Consider the following 19,906-nt stretch of genomic DNA (forward strand, 5'->3'; position numbering starts at 1 on the left):
TTTATAATATATCTTTTTTTTTAGACGCCAACGCTTTAAGTAAATAATGACCAATTTTAAGAAAGGGGAGACTTCGACACTCCCCTGCTGCTTAGCTACTCGGTCACATATCTGCCTGATTGCGTACCTGATAGGCTAGGTTTTAGAGGTCCCTGTTTATTAAAAAGTATATCTTTTTATAGTATTAGTATAGTTTTCTCAAAAAAGCAGTTTAGTTAAAATTATATTTACGAATGTTATTTATAGAGTAAAACGATCTACGTCTATTGAATAATTTTAAGCAGTTTTTCATACCTATTTGACCAGCATTACAGCAAGCTGTAATATCACATTGATAATGTTTTTAATATCTTGAGTTTTAAAGACAAGTAAAGAAAAATATCAATATAAAATGTTAGAGATATGTATTAAAACAACTAAGCTCTTATATTTTGAAACAGTATTTATGTTTTTAAAACAGTACAGCGCTCAATATTATAGTGCATTTTCATCTCAGGTAAAAGGCAATACTTAACGTACGGTCGACAACATACGAATAAATACATTACGAATATTACGATATGCCACTTACGACTCTATCTCGTTGTGATAGGGTTTATTTCATCTTGGGTACTACGTTCTTGCAACCTTTAGCTGCGGTTAGCAGTACGGCCATTTCGCTTAGCTAACTCTCCACTGGTCGAACAATAAAAAATAAGCAGCCATTCGCTTTAGAGCAGTTGGTGGTTTCTTTCATCGCGAGTTTTAAATTAAAGCACCGAACTGTTTGCTAATACGAAATGTTTGATCAAAGTTTATAAATAGAGCGTCTATAAAATGAGGTTTACATATATTTACATATGTACCTTTATACGTAGAAGTTTTGTACCTCTATAATGATGACTTGTAAAAATAATTTTAGAAAATGAACGGAGGAGAGACACCCACCTCCTTCCAGTTCCAATTCGAATTTTGGACTAAACCAGTCCATGAAAATCAAATTCTTCAAATCCCTGTATCCTTTCAGTTACTGGAAATGCCCAAACAAGATTTTTCCCTCAAAAATCCATTAAACTTTTTGATTCCACTTTCGATTTCCAAGCGTTTTGTTATAGTTGATTAATTTATTTATTACATCACAGCTTATGTATACTGAAAATATTTCATGAACGCTTTAAAAAAGCAGCGTAAAATAACGTTTTCAAATACAGCGAATAAAATATACATTCTGTCTGTTAAAAACTTGAAACAAATAAATTAGATATCCATTCTAAAAACATTCCCCACGAACTGTCTATTCGCAAACATAAAAAGCCTCGCCCAACTACCAAACACATTAGTATTGCGGCTTTAGATAAGGCGAAAGAGAAACAAATTCTAACCAGCTTACCCGCGTCCCACGTAAAAACGCGTCCGAAATTCAGTACCGAATTGTCACTTTTTATCTCGGTCCAGCGCTGCAATCACCCGGCTCACTGAACGGGTTAATTAATGAAATCTATTAACCTCTCCTCCTTAGGGACTAGGATTGTTCACTGATTTTTTGCTTCGTCATCTATCTGGGAGCTTTCCAAGTGGCGGACGCTATTTCATTGTGATTGGACAGTTAGGACGTTAAACGATGCTCTGTGACACAGTGCTATCAGTAGCGCTGATAAAAGCGCTCGATTTTACCGTGTCCCGATTTTGTGAATTGGTTTAGTTCGGATATTGATTTTAAATACGCTTGGGATTCAGATTATTGGGGCGGAAAAGTATTGGAATTGAAGATTGAGATATAAAATTGTCGAAGAAATGAATGATATGGAATTGAAGATAATTAAAATAGAGATTCGGCGTAGCGTTTAATCTAAATAGAATCGTAGATTAACTTCTATCTGAATAAGAATATTAGATTTCTTTTCAATAAAGCTTTTTGCGGGTTCATATATTTATATCAGATATATGTAGGGTCCAAATCTCCGACTTTATTTTTTTCTACTGACATCTGAAATAAATCACATATTGAAGATGAGGACGCCCTTTTACTTCTTTTCCTGTTCTTTGACTTAACACAATTTATTACAGTATTTTTATATCCTTATGTTCAAGTCACTTTTGGTCACCATGTCCAGCGAAACATTACTATTAGCTATGTAAAAATAATAAATGTTATTTTTATATTTAGCCTTGATTGTTTTGAATTATTATACAAACTGTCAATACAAAAAATTGTATTATTATGCGGCAGTAATAGCAAAATGCACCTGAACTTAATGCGTCTATAAAACATATCAAGTATATGAACGCCTTAATCTTACATTAGTTGCAGTAACGAGGATGCCGTTAAATATCGCTGAACATTGATGCGGTGGTGGTATAAATATTCATGATAGAGAGACTAGACGGCATGTTAATGAGGCAGCTTAAACGGTTGCTCACAAGACAGAAACTTAGCGCGAACGTTGGAAAGGGAAAATAACATTCAGTTAGAATTATATTTAGTTGATACATTGTCCTTTAATAAATATTAACTGCTTAGCCCTTATCGCACTTGTGAGCTTTTGAAAGCTTTTTCAATTAAGCTCGGAGAAGTCCTTAATAGATAAATATTTTAGTTCTAAACTTTGACCGTAGCATTATCATGGTTATATATAAATATATACATAAATATTGAAATTGAAACTTAATAAAATTATAATATAAGTTAATAACGGTTTGCCCGCGAATTCGTGTGGATTATTATAAATAAATATAAAGTTACCAGGTAATTATTAAACTATTATATACCTCCTTGGCCAGTCAGCTTATACCTATGAGTCAAACTTCTTAATTAATAAGTACTTGAAAAGCTTTAGTTGAATGTGATGAACTTTGTTTGGAAAGTATGCTCTTGTATTGAGCTCGTCCTAGATTAAAGTTCCAAACGCTTTTAACTTGGAGTGCCTTATTAAAGCGAGTTCAACATGTATTAGTTCCCCATACCGTAAGGCTTCGCTTTTACACTTATGTAACTTTCTTGAAAGTATGATGACTTATATTAATGGTATATCTGACCATACGTGATGCAATAATAAAGTTTTGACGTAAGTGTTGAGAACAATTTTGATTTATTAAACGGATGTTAATATGATGATAAATGAATTTCATTACATAGCCAACGTTTCGAGTGTTTCTTAGCAATAGTGGTCGGAAATAATTCTACATGAAGGCAACATATAATTATTTGATATGATGATTAAATTCCGGCCGGTAGATATAGAACGTTAATCACGTGCTAGATTTGTAAATAATTAATGAAAATGTTGTCCGAGGCTTTATACCTAAACATAGGTCCTTAATATATAATTAATAATACAAAACGTTCTTCAAGGCTGTAAGCCATACAAAGTTCCGCAATACTTTTTAAAAGTTCTGTGTAAAACATATGTAAACGGCAAATTATTGAATTTTTACATTACTTGACGTTTACAGTACTTTAAAGAAGTCGTTGATTACGTGCCTTTAGCGTACGTAACCCTGAGGTCGTGCGGTCGAATCACGCCTGGGCACCAAAAGACTTTTTTTTGTGTGAAATTAACAGTCACTCGTAGAATGAAGGAAAATATCGCGAGAAAACAGATAAATAGATGTATGTGAAAAAAAAATGTAGCAAAACACTCTCACTCTATAAACTCAGGTTAAACTACCAACGTAACGATTTAACAATACATTCAATAAATTTTCGAATCACCAAACAAACTTATGATTTATAATGATTAATTTATTCAGTAATTTTGAATTTAAAATAAACATTCTTATTTCAGTTCTTTATTTCTTTTCAAATCTTTAATAGAATATAACTCAAAAAATCTTTTTTCCCGTATTTCATAAATATTCAAAGAAATCTAGAACATTAATTGAGGTCTAATTAATTCAATATAACACAAGAGTCCTCTAGTCTATTAAGCTGACCCCATTTATATCATCAATTGACCTTAGAACGATGTCAATCTACGAATCGAATAAAATATTCACAATAACGTCGTTCACTAGGCTTTAATACACGCGAGACCTGACCTGACACTTACGTTTAGTGTCGCCACTGCGCCTTTTAATCCTGTTTAGGTAATATTATGAAAACAGGCATTAATATATTAGTAAAATGGATTAATTTAGTGTTTATAAATAAGAGTAACCCCGTTAATTACTAGATTAAATAAAAAACGATGGTTAAAAGGTTAATTTATTAAATAAATAAAAAAAATATACATATAAAACGTTTGCCGGCAACGATGCGTTGCGTCGCGTGACTTAAAGTAAGTGAATGAAACGCTTATACTAACAATGCTTTGTTTATTCCACAAGATATGAGCGTGTTTAAGATAAGCTTGTCTTTGTAGGATACTTTTAATAAAAGCACGCATTTGTGGAGTGAATTATTTTCAATGGTGTTTTGCAAAATATACCTAGTTTAAGATTGTGCGCAGTACATATATGTTTTGGCAAGTTAAAGTGTTTTTGAAAGTTTTATAGTACCGTAATATTTTACGATTCAAAAATGATAAAATTATTTAAAAAATCTTGATATGTGATTATATGTTTTGAGACTAAGAGAGTACAAATAATATGATATTGTTATAAACAATTGGAAATACATTACCAACAAAAAATCTCATTCTAAATCTTCTGCAATAGCTATACTAGCTAATAAGCATTAAAATACCAGTATTCTATCCAAAACGCATAATATCACACGTTCAAAGGTACACAATACGCACTTTTCGTGAACATTCCTAATTCAAATTCTCACGGACAACGAAGCGTTCATCTTAAACGATACAAGAGTATCATAAGGAGAAGTTTAACTTGGTGAAGCCGAAATAATGTATTATGACATCAGCAGTTTGCATGCGACGCACGGCTTACACTCACGTAATCTCATTCACACATTCCCGACATTACAACGTACCTTTTATCTATGAATACAGGGATTTTGTGTCAAGTTTAACAGGATTAACTGCGTTCTTTATACTGTTTTAATTTATGTTACGATTATGTACTTAATTTTGAATGAAACTTGTCGAAAATGAAATAATGATTTTGAAATTGCACATATTTCACACACACTCCTAAAGCATGATGTGTGTATATCACACAACGAGCCGGCTATACTAAGACCTGGCTTTGCACGGTTGCACATTTATCAACAATTAGTTACTTTGATATCGGTCCAGTAGTTTGCGTTTATTCGTTACACATCACACCTCCAATATTCAGAGTACAATTATACATATTCATATGGCTTTGAGTGTCTTTTTTCTTGAGGGTCAATATAGGACGCTGACGATACACTGGGTGTACGCTATGCAGGTTTTGAGCAACCTTTCAATCACTATTGAAATAAAATGGAACATAAAACGATTCAAGACGCGACGCTCATAGGTCGTAGGTGCGATCCCCGGCAGTGCACCAATGAATTTTCTTTGTATGTGCGCATTTAACATTAGCTCGATTGGTGAAGGAAAACTTCGTGAGGAAACCGACTTAGACCTATAAAGACGACGACGTGCGTCAGGCACATGCTGATCCTACTTGCATATTTGATTTAAAAAAAATGATCATGAAACAGATACAGACATCTGAGGCATAGGTTTGTCATTAAATTGAGGGTTCATACATCGAGTTTACACTGTATATTACATAATTCAAAATTCAAAATCATTTATAGGTAACTCAATGTAAACTTATGAACATCAAAAAACGTGTGCGTGTACTAGTGTACACAGGTAAGAAGTGAAAATTCTTTATGACCTTATTTTTCGAAAAATTATCTACTATATACTTTACAAAAATTGGTTCAATAAAGTAAAATTAGATAAAGTTTAATAAAAGGCTTTTATTATCAAAGGACATGAATACAAATAATACAATTATTTAAATTTACCTTATTACTACTAAGATTATTACAGAATTTCATTAAATGTAACTGAATTATTAATATCATTGTTAACGTTATTATATATTTTGTTATTAATGGACAAGAAAAATGTGACGTGTAACCTTAAAATGTGACGCGTAACCGAAAAATGTGACGGTAATTTTTTGCCAAGAGGTTTCACTTCAAAAAAGAAAAAATATATGAAATGCTTCTAATTTTACATTTTTTTAACTATACAAATATAGTTCAACAGGCGACTATATCTTATATTAACTATAAGATTCAACAATTTAATTAAGAGATTTAATGAGAATGAAATTCTTGAGATATAATCAAAATTTCATCGCGATATAGGTGAAGCTCTCGCTAAAATCTACGTAAAATATTTGTAAGAAACTTTGCACGCGGCCCCTCTGGCGGTAACACAACACAAACTAACTTCGGTACTACGATGTTGACAGTTTTCAAAATGTTCGAACTTTTCATGAAGTAATGAAGTCCCAGTGATCCCATATGGATATTTTCTCCTATCGGACAATAAAGTATACAGGCCCTTAGATTTCACAACATTGTTTATTTTATATGATCAGACCAAAAATAATAAACAGCTCAAATACAAGAGTATTTCGATTAAAGAGTATTTAAAAAAAAACGATTTTATTCCCTTTAGAGTAGAGACTCTAGGGACATAGGGTTCAAGTGCACAGGCACTAATTAAAGAATTAAGTGGGTGCCTGGTAAATCCTACCGGTGTCCCCAGAGCTAGTGCTTTCAGCACTTAACGAATAGTAAAATACAGCAAAAAAATGCTGCCAGCGTAAAAAGTATGCATTTTAATTATTTTTATTATGTAGGTTAAGAAAATTATGATTACTGCATATTTGATTGTTATGTTTAGCTAAATAAATAAAACATCTCCTTTAACTGTTTTATTTTTAATTTTAATTTATTGAAGTGAAACTTCGTTATCGGGGTTGGAGAAAAATTTACCGTCACAGTTTTCGGTTAAGCGCTATGTTTTTCTTGTCCCACCACGGTTGATTCGAAGAGATTCGTAGCCCTTAATAACAAAGAAATATAATAACGATATCAATGATAGTAATAATTATACTACAATTATTGCAATTCTGTAATAATCTTAGTTGTAATAAAGTAAAATGAAATAATTGTATCATTTGTATTCATGTCTATAATAATAAAAGCCTTTTGTTAAACTTTATCTAATTTATCTTTATTTAACTAATTTCTGTAAAGTTGCATATAAAAGATAATTTTTCGAAAAATAAGGTCATAAAGAAGTTTCACTTTTAACGTTTGTACACTAGTACACGCACAGATTTTTATGGATACAATAAAATATGGCCATTGTTAGCTACCGAAGTCTAGGCATATTTCAATATAAACTATCTGAGACTACAAAACATAAGAAGACCCAAATGTCTCTGCGTCAGTTCTTTGGTTTTATATTGAATATAGATTGAGTTCAGATTGTCTCATCAACCGGAAATAATTTTATATTTTAATTTAAATTTAGAACATTTAGTATACCACAAAGGCATATATTATACACACAATTTCCTAAGGAAATACCTCGATATATCCTTAATTCAAAAATTAACTATTATTGAAAAATTCAAAAGGTTAGACTGACTTTAACAAATGTTAGCGGTAGTTGATCTAGTTCTTAGGGTAGGAAATTAAACACTTCAATGATGACTTAATTCACTATAATTTACTTCACTGGTTTTACGTGAACTGTATAACTTCTAACTCGCACAAAGGAAAAAGCCCGTGCGCATGTGTCACAACCACTTTTATAATCACAACTTCCCTACTCCGACTCAACCATCCCACTTCGGGGAGTTGGTGGAGTCAATTCGTAACAATTCGTAAACAACGAAACGAGTCAAATGAATAACTATTGCAAGAATACGAATATGTTTCATAAAAAAGTTTAGAATTTAATTAAATAAATATTAGAAGCTAACAAAATACTTTGCCTTTCAGTAAAATCACTGAACAAAAATAACTGACTAACTCATTATCATCGAGTGCGAGGAGATACATAATACGGAAATTTTGCTGCAAGCACCTAATAACCAAACTCGGCATGGAAAGCGATCGCAATTGCTAGCATTGCCACGAGCGCGTACAAACTCTCTCAGTCTCATTCACTTGCATTCCGCACACTCAATAATATTGCATATGAGACGGCATTATTCATCATAATAATGTACCAAAAGGTTTACGCTTTTTATACGATACTATATTTTTAGTCATAAGTTGTCTATAGAATTAGTATTTCGTTAATATAAAATTATAAGAAAATAAATTATCTTAAAATTGGATCCGATATTTTAAATTTAAGCTCGACGCCACCACGGACCTCCCCGGAGTAATACGATTAAGAAGGAAAAACATTTAAAATTAGTAAATTAGTGCTAGTTGACGTCAGTGTCATGTGATATGGAACAAATAGAATATACGAACAGACTACTTTCCCCTTATTAGAAACCAGATACTATACTATACTATACTAAACAGATAGCTAAAATGAAATACATCGTATATACAAACATTTAAAAAAATTATTACGAATGGAAAAAGGATGATGTGAAAAAGAGGGTGTGTATGTGGGGTGTGCTCATGCAGTGAAACATCTGTGATTTTTGCATAGTTGGTGTTGATGTGAGGAAATTGAAACAAAGCCTGATTACGAATGTAGGCTGGAACATGGAAGTGAATTTTTTCAGAAATCAGCTGCAATTAATTTTCTTTGTGATGATGTCATGTTATCGTATGGTATTGTTTTCGTCGAGTGCTATTATACACTTGAAAGTATGAATTTAGTGTTATTATACACTTTCTTAATATCTTATTAGTCTTAATTGTAGCGCCCAAGGTCGCCCAGTCATGAGTCAATTCAAAAGCTGTAACTTGATATTACTTAAGATTACGGCCAGATGTATTGTGTGATAAGATTATTCCAGCTCTTCGACTATCAACTTACGACTTCAATAGGGATAAATTTGACTGCTCAATTTATTCAAGGGACTGACGAATTAGCATCCGAAACGAGCGCGCCTTTATAATTGGCGCTGCTTACAGTGATGTATTGGTTACGGAATGCCAGCTTTTTGTCGATAGACGTGCTTATTGTAACAATTTAGTAAAGTGTGGGTACTTTAATAAAATGTTACTATCAACATAGTAGGGAAGGGGGAAAACTCCGACTATCTCCACATTATACAATACAAGAATATGCGTTATCGTCCAAATGATCTTCATGTGGAAAATACTACCTATAAAGGAATTGCTAATACTTGGTATTTGGGTTTCACTGTAATAATAATATAATAGCCCAATATTATAGGCTATTCGCCTAGGCCCATTGACTACGTTGGCTGGGGTACCTTGAGCGTATGGGCCAATATTGGACTGTAAATAAAGCTAATTCTATCTGTCCCAGTTGTCGGAGACCAGTAGTCCGGCCTAGGTATCGCTGGATCGACAGATTGAAGGAGGATCTGCAGCCAGCTATTTGTGGCGGTGAAGATTCTCATGTCGGATGCCAAGACACTTTTGGTGTCAAATCGTAAAGATTTAAATAAGGAGTTAGCGGTTAGAAAATAAAATATATTATATACATACATTTTAAATTAAAAAATATATCAGTATACAATTATAGACCGCGTGTTTGTTTATAGTTTTTTTGTAGTTTATCGATAGATTTGCGAGCATCGATGACATCACTAGTTGTTTATACGTTGGAATTCTCTTAGTGTTTGTCAAATGTTGCTTTTGAATAATGGAGGGTTCTGTAACCTATTTAAAGTTGAGTTTACGCCTATATGGCATTTGTATGTATAATTGCTTGTATATAATATTATGTAACACATTTGTGCTCGATTTTATCACAATTATAGCTCCACTATATATTTACTCAATGATATCATACATCGCTCTCTTGCCCGTCAATGTTCCAGCCATTGTGAAATCCAACAGGCATATCTATAGACGATGGCCCGATGAGATGTCATCGATCCCTTAGAGTATAAAACTGACTTTGGGATGCCACAACAGGCAGAAAATAATAAACGACTCAAATATGAGTCTCTTCTTCAAATATAAGACTCTTGGACAGTGAGGTTTAAGTGTACAGGCGCTAATTAAATATAAAATTTGGCAACTGGTAGATAGAACTGGAGACCCCAGAGCTGGTGCTTTTTCGCTCAATGAATAAGTATCGGAATACAGCGAAGAAATGCTGACAGCGTCAAATGTACAGTGCCACATGGACTAAAATTTATAAATTTGCTTTAATTTTCTATTTATTAAGTATAAATAATATGTTTTGGCTATTATTATACTATGTAGGTTAAGATATTGTAAATACTGTATATTTATCTTATGGAATCAATTTCTTTTCTAAATTATTTATTAGTAAAACATTTGTCTTTTAAATACTTATTCAAAGTCGTTCATTTCGAGTTACTAGCTACTTAACATTACTTCACATCTAGCAATTATTTACCTAATTCCTAATCAGTCAGCTAATCATTAAATTTAGTAGCAAATTATATTAGAAATTTATTACAATGATTTATCGACGGATTGAGAATTCATGGAAATTAATTAAAATTGTGGTTTAATTGCGCTCAAATGAACCATCATATTTTAAAAGTCATATTATTATCAACGTTTTCTAATTGTATATTTAGCTTTGCAATTGCAAATATATTAAATAATATTCCATAATATTGTCTTTTGTTAATATAGCTCTTACACATTTAAAGAAAATATACTAAAATAAACTTTAGATTAAAATATGCATTTTTTTAATCTATGAATTTAATTTAATTTATAGAATATTTAAAGAAAACACTTTTTAACCGGATTGAAGCTATGTATTATTATAAACTTATAATTATTTTACATTTCTCCCGGCGTTTCACGTGATTTATAGAGTGCGTGGTCACTGTGACTGAAGACAAAAGGTGTTGAATGTCAAAAAGTAACACAGTTGTAGAGAAAGTTGAATTATCTGTATTTATTTCCCCGGAGTTAATATCGACTAAAAGATGACGGGTTTTTTGGGAGTAATTTCTGCAATAATAAATTAATTTAAAATTTTGTAAAATAATTATAAGTTTATAATAATACATAGCTTCAATCCGGTAAAAAAGTGTTTTCTTTAAATATTCTATAAATTAAATTAAATTCATAGATTAAAAAAATGCATATTTTAATCTAAAGTTCATAAGTTTCTAAATAATACATTTGCCCTGCGCTTTCAGAAATAGTCCAGTAGTACTCTAAAACTTTCAATAGTGACAGCGATACCGACCCCAACGTATGCAAGTTCTATGTAGTTCTCTAAATATACAAAATCACGATTAAACAGATTGCAAGTATACGTTTAAAAGGTGTTCATATATAAGACTTGAGATAGGTAGCTAATGATATGGGATCGGGGAACGTATGACGTATCCATAACTTCATGCTGGAGATCCAAATGCCTACGAAGGATCAGCTTCTTGAATGAATTTAGACGGATGATCATATATATATAGTAGCGATATTTTGTATTAAATATATTGAATTTTTCTCGACATTATCGTATTGGCATAGTCTGTAATGATAATGTATGTATTTCTGTAAATAAATAAATAAATGTTTGAAAATATCAAATATTCAGCGAATGCACAAAAAATTCAGGGGATCAATCTTATCAAATAGCATCTAATTTATGTCAGGTACATAAGTCCGCGTAATCAAGAATAGGCAGAAAAGAGGTAACATGGTTTAGTGCGGATGAAAATGAAGTTAGAAGAAGTCTCAGAGCATAAGGAGCGGCATATAATTTGCGGCTGATTTCTTTGACGTAATGAGCCCAGGACATCCTTTTTCAAACTCAAACTCAAAATATATAGGTAAACAAGTTCACTTATGAACGTCAAAAAAAAGTTAAATTAATTATTTACATTTACTACCAGTTCAAAAGTCAAGGGCGTAGAGCGGGTAAGAAGAACTGGCAAGAAAGTCATACAAATTATTTGAACTGGAGCAAATTTACGTATTCGCCAATTTTTAAGTCGATGATAGTCTGACTGAGAATCAAGGCCGAGCCATCGAGGTGACCGCTTCAATGAGCTCAGTTGATTCCTAAAATAATGTAAGGGCCTCCGATGAGGATGACATCGCTGTTTGAAGGAATAATATTAAGACCAATCTCTTTGCTCTAATATTCAAGTGTCGAAGAAGAAGTTCATCGAGTGTCGAATCAACATAAATTTGAATGAATAGGTGTGTTGTCAGTGAGTTAGTTAACACTTTTAATAATTTAGCTCGTCATTGCTATTAAAGGGTTGAACCTTACAAGAAGGGTTATATTAGATCGATCCAATTAAAGGAGATTTAATTAAAGCCCGAAAAAGTTAATAGGCGATCTTATCGCAACGACCCGGTAGCCTTGGCCCCTTGCGTCAGGTGAGGGTTGATAGTTTAAGAGATAAAAATAATTAAATAAGAAAAAATCCAGCACGGCACAAGATATGAATGAAACCAGTATTACTGACTACAAAATTAAAGGTACACTTATTATTTAATTAATAAATTAATGGTGCTACAACCTTTTTATGTCTGGGATTTGTGTCTGTTTCATAATCTGAACTCTGACGTCACTCTTTCGTCTTTTTCAGTCAAATTGGGTCTTCGTTGTGATAAAAATAGATAGATAAGTACTTTAAATAAAAAGGTGGAATAAGGCTATTAAGGATATTAACTACTGATGTTACTGATATTAATATCAGGATTATGAAAGTATCACAATGTTTCAACAATGGTAACGAAAACTAGAAAAAAAATAGTTACTAACAAGAAAAAAATAAGTACTCAAAAATCAAAAGCTCTTGATCAAAAGCTTAGGTATACGGTTTGTAATACAACTCAATCTGGAAATGTAAATTTGGAACGATTCCGTTACTTGAATAATCAAGAACAGGTACAGTGGAGGCTTTGTTACATACATATTGTATTAGAAATCACTGCGGGTAGGTAAACTCGATAGCTTAGCACACGTTTAACATTTCTATATAATTATTTCTTTACAATTAATAATTATCTAATATCGCTTACCCTATGTCTAGAACTCAGGTAACATCCGTCTTTTGCTTTTGATCCATATACTATAGACAAGAATATTATGTATATTTTATAGCCTTCTGTGTCTTTGATTGATGTTTGATTTTTGGTTTCCTCGCGAATTTTGCCTTCACCATAGTAGTTAATACTAATTACGGGCATAGAAAGATCAAACTATTGGTCGTAATTCATACGCCCGACGTCAGACAGAATAGTCGCACGCTTAAAGCACTAGGCCAACAATCTTATTTATTTATAGTAATTCACTTTTTTTTAAATCAATGGCGATACAACCTTTTTAGGTCTAGGCCTCAGATTTATGTATCTATTTCATGATCATTTGTTAATCGAATAGGCATAGGTGATCAACCTTCAGTTCCTCACGCACGCCATCGACGTTTGGGGTTTAAGGTAATCCAGTTTCCTCACGATGTTTTCCTTCACTGTTCGAGCTAATGTTAAATGCGCACATAGAAAGAAAATTTGTGCACAGCCGGGGATAAAACCTACGACCTCAGGGATAAGAGTCGCACGCTGAAGACACTAGGCCAACACTGCTGTTAGTTATTGAGTTATAATATGATATTCCAACACTGCCCTTGTTAATAATAATTACTTAATAACTTACTAACGCGCTTTTTTTAATGAATTTACACCTTAATAATGTTTGCCAGTGTAGCTTGTATGTCTGATATCCTTTACTCTTTGGTTAAGAAATAAAGAGACAATATTTTATTTTATATCAGTTTTTTTTAATAATAGAATTATTCTTCTACATAAAATTTGAAAGATTGAATAAATATGAACCCTTGAAACGCCGACCTTTTTCGCGGGCGTTAGCTAACGTCACCCAATACGCCCGGTATTTGCTTTCTTCAGGCGTATCAGTAATTTCATACGTATTTTCAATTTAAATTGTTATTAATTGAAGAAGCTAAAACTCCACAAAAACAAAAGAGTTTTTACCTATTCAATATTATCATTACTACTGTATGATAATATGGAATAGCTCCTATGTATAATTTTAAAATCACACAGATCGCTACCGTTTGATAGTAGGCTGTTCTTAAAAATAAATAGAGATGTTGTCGTCGGTTAGACCGCAAGAACTGACTTCGCCAGACGCAATATCCAAGCAGACTATATGTATAATAAATTAAATAGGCTGTCTAATACCTACCCGTTCACTGTCTATAATCTAAAATACGAGTAAAGGCAGTCCTTTAGTGTGTGTTGTGCGTGTTCATAAGCCAGTGCTTATGAACACACCTTACGCAGTGTTGGAGATGTTTCATTCATTCACTCACTCACTCATGCACACACGCGTGATGAGAACAAAAATATCCAAAATAAAAGATATAATATAAATATTTTAAGAAAATTATAATTATGTTTGTTATGGAAAAGCTGGGAACCGTGACTCAGGTATATTTTTTACTAAAAACTTTACTTACTTACACATTGTAATGCATATGTACTTATACTAAATAAACACATTTTTATTTTTATTATTATATCGAAACAAACATTATTTTATCTATTTATCAGCCTCAAATAAGCCATTATAATAACCCCAGAGTTGGGATGAAGGCTTCCAAGAAGTGAGTGTAAGATTATCACGCTGGCTCAATATGGGATGACACATGACACATTATCGATTGTAGTTAAGTAACAATGTCGTCTTGAGCGCTGACAAATACGTCAAACTATAAACAGAAAAAAATGGTATGGCAGCTCTTCAGACTAGACTATTTTAGTATGACTGACGTACTAAAATAAGATTCAGAGTGAAGATTTATCGCTAAACTCCCTTCGAAAACGGATTTGACGTACTGGTATCAAACTTAGCCGTCTTAACTATGAATAGAAAGAAAATGGAAACGAGTAACTGTTGTCCATGGCGTCCAAACGCATGATATTATTCAGCATTACACGATCCTACTATTACTGCATACATAACTGTATTGATTTAAAATATATTTGTTTGTTCCTCATGTTTTGCAAAATATGTATTTAGAATATAAGTAAGTGAACTAAATGAAAAGAGAAATTCTTATAAATACAAGCAACGAAGGTTTTAAATTAAATATGTAAATACATATATTATCAATCACAGTCAACTAGAACTATCCAAACAAATTCTTTACAGCAAGCATTGTGTAGCCCGCTTACAAAGCTAAAACAATGCGAGAGCAATCGCAGATAATTGTATCGGCTCCAATACATCATTTATTGGCAAAACAGTTTATACGGCGCATAGTTCCCTAAGACATTCCAAATTTATTGCCTATTCGAGATTCGAACTAATGTAGAATGTTGAACAATATCAAACTCGGTTGTGACTGTGGCGCGCAATAATCTGTGTAATTGTTTCGTCTTTGTGTCTATTGCTGTACCGTTTCCTTAGGTGGTACAGATATTTGGAGTTAGAACATTGACCTAAATAAAAGTTATGTGTGAATTCGAGTCGCTACAATATCATACGAAGTAGCTATGCAAGTGTGGTGCTTGAAATTGCACTGTGAAATGTCACAAAGTGTTTAGGTAGATTTGTATAATACTGGACTCAAGTAGATTAAAAGACACAACCGGAAAAATAATCGATTTATTTTAAAAAAAAACTTTATTAAATCTTTTATCAGATCAATTACAGTGATCTTAAAGCAGACGTTGGAAATATTTAGTTTTATTTATCTATCTAGTATCTATTCAAACAAATAATTTAAACTTTATTTTTATATGGAGCGAAATATTCGAAAACGAACACTATTTCTCACTGCATCTAAGACAATATTTTATTCAATAATAAATTAAATATATATTTTTTAATTTTATATTACATGGTAAACTTAGGAATATAAAATTTTATTTGTTTAATTCGTCTCTTATTATAATTATAATCATATAGGGACTACGAAATATATCATATAATAATTTAATAACAATAAAAAAACAACACAAATATACACAGTACTTACTATATTATGTCAAATAAAATAAATCAGTGGCGCTACAACCTTTTTAAGTCTGGACCACAGATTTCTGTATGTTTCATGATCATATTCTTATAGGGAAGTAGATGATCAGCCTTCTAAGCTTAACGCACTCCATCGACTTTGGGTCTAAGGCAAGCCGGTTTCCTCACGATGTTCTTCAACGTTCGAGAGAATGTTAAATGCGCACATAGAAAAAAAGTCCATTGGTGCACAGCCGTGGATCGAACCTACGACCTCAGGGATGAGAGTCGCACGCTGAAGTCACTTGGCCAATACTGCTCTATTATGACAAATAGAACATTAAAATAAATTAAAAAGGGTTGGTTTCTGTGTCAACTCCTCTGGATATTATTGATGCTGTCAGCATTTATTTATTTTATTATTTATTTACACTTCGTTACACTACAAAATAAAAATAAAAATTAACATAATTAAATCAAAAGGAGGGCAACTGGCGGCCTTATCGCTTACGAGCGATCTCTTCCAGACAACCACTGTGAGTAAAGAAAAAAGAAATGTTTTAAATAAGATAGGTAAGTAGTGCAAAAATACATGTAATACACAGGAAAAACTAAACAGGGATAAAATATTAAAGATACATTAAAGATAGAAAGTAAAAAGACACATAAATTACGATAATTTAAGATCCTCGCCATAATAATTCGGTGTCCTAGGAAAGCACCAGCCTTTGGGTTACCGGTAATGTTGATGAAAGGCATCATTCAATTTTTACTTAGCGCTTGTGTATTTGAACATCACCCCCCTCCAACTGGAACAAAATTCAAGTTGGAGAAGACTTTTATATTTAAACCATTTATTATGATGCGCCTGAACTGTGCACCAGCTTTTATACTTGTCCGAGGGAGGTGGGACGGAGCTAACGTGTCCACACAAGTAGCATCCCTTACCAAAGCCCGTCCAACCTTCAAGGGGTCAAAGACATCCCCTCTGGCCACTTGAATTTACAATAATTAAAAAAAAATATAGAAAACGCATGTTTTATAACCGTTGCTTGTTAATTAAAAATAATACTAGATTTGCTTATGCGACAAAATGACACAACAACAATATTCAATTTTACTAGATCATTATATATTATGTGATCAGTGAGACTGTTTAAAACATAAATGTGTGGACGAAATGTTCGGATGAGCGCTTAAAATTCAGTGATATGCTCATAATTAATTTGTATCGCAATATGAGTAGGCGTACATGGGCCAAACTTGCCCTATCTTGTTAGGGAAATTTCAACTCAGCGTCACTTGTGCCACTCAGCAACAAAGTTAGGTTTGTCCCACATGTAATGATAAGCAAGGAACTCATGATTTGACATTATAAGTATTGTTCGGATCCGGAATACTTCCTAATTGTTTTATGTTGATTTTGATCATCAAAAGACGACTCAAGAGGTAATGTGTATCGTTTGTTTTTGACAGAATTAATCTAAATACGAACAGCGGACTTCGCACAAAATGAAAGTGTCTTGCGGTAAGTAAAACTAATATACCAATAATTAATGGAGGCAAATTAGTATTATATTGATTATAAATGAAATGTTACCAATATTATTAATATAAATACAAGCTTTTAACAGGTTATCTTAATATTATTCTTCAAAGTGTTTAAATCTAACTTAGATTATATCACGCCCTTAATGTATAAAAAATTGTGAAAAAACATTTAAAAAAAGCTCCCAACGTATATATTTGTATAAAGGATAGCAAAAACGGAAAACCATCTGTATCGCAATGCACTGGACATCCGGCCTAAGTTATTTGTCGACGTGACAATTTTTGTCCTTTTCATACTTATCGCTAATGAAAGAGACGGCACTAGTATGTTTCGTTAAAAGGGGCACATATTAGGTGGTTCTATATTTGAGTAAACTTTGAAATGGTGTTTTGGTTAAACTAAGAGCTAAAAGCTAAGTTGGCTTGATCGTTTGACATCGAACTTTTTGAGATTTGTTGATATGTATACGGATATTATTTTTGTTACGAGTGATTGCTTAGCCATCGTGGCCGCCAGGCACATTGTATTGTATTGTTTGGTTGATCTTTTAATGTCTTCATTGACAGTGGTAATTCCCAATTATTTATAGACTTCAGCATTTCGTGTAAATCACGGCGCACCGCTAATCTTTTGCAGTATTTTGTTTTGTAGCCGCTGCAGGATTTCAATATAAGAGCGGCTTGCTCATCCCCAGAGCTGTATCCCATAGGAATATATTAGTTTTATTACAGTCTTGTAATTGAAAAATTAAATTTTCAGACTGAGTGCAGCTTTTTTATCTAACAGCCAGTTCACGCTACGAAGCCTTCCAGCACACTTCCATAGTTTTTACAAGTCAAGAGTTTATCTAGGTACGTTCCAGGCCAGGTGCCTTCTATTAAAAAAAACATATGCCATACTCGTATAAGATGCTAGGGTAAGGGCACAGATATTTACATCAATAAATTTCACATCTTAAAACATTTTGTATCTGTGCGATAAATTTATACTATAATGAAATATGAGAAGAACTAATGAATTTAAATATCAGCATTAAAGTATGGACGCTAATTATAAACATTCATTTCTTAAGTGCCTCCATAGTTAATGGAAATAAATGAGGATAGAGAAAGTTCAATTTATTATAAGTGATGAACTGTTTTGATAAATTATTTTCGCTTCGATATGCTTCAGTGATGATGTCACCCATTGATTAATCAGCGTTAGCAAATTCAGACCTTGAAAATGTATGATTAACGAATTTTCCATCCAGTGTCGTTTAAACAACATAATTTTTTATAATATTTCATAGCTTATATAAAAATAGGTTTTTATATAAGCATACGCTATTTCGCTTATAGAAAAAAATATTTATTAGTGGTCTACTTCCATTTCACTGACGCCCTCACAATTGGTAATCAAATTTTAAATATATTTAAAAAGGAAATATAGCAGACACATCACAATAAAAACTATGAAAAGGAATAAACGTTACATCAGAGATACGAGAAATAATGTAAATAACAAAACTAAATTAAACAGAATACTAATAAAAAGTACCAACGCGTGAATATTTAAACACTACGAAACATCGGGATGGTTCTTTTACTATTCGCGAAGCCTTAATAATTAAATTAAATTGTATAAAAAATGTGTGCGTGTACTAGTGTGCACACGTAAGATGTGAAAATTCTTTATGACCTTATTTTTCGAAAAATGATCTACTTATTATATGCAACTTTACAGAAATTAGTATAATAAAGTTAAATAAGATAAGGTTTAACAAAAGGCTTTTATTATCATACACATGAATACGAAAAATATAATCATTTTATGTTACCTTATTACTATTAAGATTATTACACAATTTCATTAATTGTGATAGAATTATTACAATCATTGTTATCGTTATTATATATTTTTGTTATTAAGGGCTCCGAATCTTTTCGAATCAACTGTAGTACGGACAAGAAAAATATCGCGCGTAACGGAAAAATGTGACGCGTAACGGAATAATGTTACGCGTAACCGAAAATGTGACGGTAATTTTTTTACAACGCCGATAAAGAAGTTTCACTTCAAATATTTTGTCTATCTCATCCTTCAAACACTGTTTGAATTTCCAAGATCTATTTACCTAATTTGTCGTAACTGTAATCATTGTAAAAGTTGTTTTCAAATTTGTAGGTAGTAAAAATGGTTAAAGGTTGGACTCAGTTTCCGCACTCAGAAGGGTATGGTAGTACTTTAAAGATCTTGTACTTATTTTTGTCATAAAATATTTTACAATTATAAAGTGATGACAAAGAATCTTTTGTGTTAAGTTATTTCTTACAATTTACCAATTCTTAAAAGAATAAATTAATTTTACTGAAGCATTTCATTACTTGCTGAGGGA

General features: G+C 32.2%; 1 protein-coding gene across 1 annotated transcript in view; it reads right to left on the bottom strand.

Annotated features, from left to right (window-relative positions):
- Positions 1-19,906, bottom strand: part of LOC123712086 (hemicentin-1-like) — a 149,217-nt gene that overhangs the window by 66,293 nt on the left and 63,018 nt on the right. The gene's annotated exons all lie outside the window — the stretch shown is intronic.

Source organism: Pieris brassicae, chromosome 7 (genome assembly GCF_905147105.1).
Source record: "Pieris brassicae chromosome 7, ilPieBrab1.1, whole genome shotgun sequence".
Lineage (NCBI taxonomy): Eukaryota > Metazoa > Arthropoda > Insecta > Lepidoptera > Pieridae > Pieris > Pieris brassicae.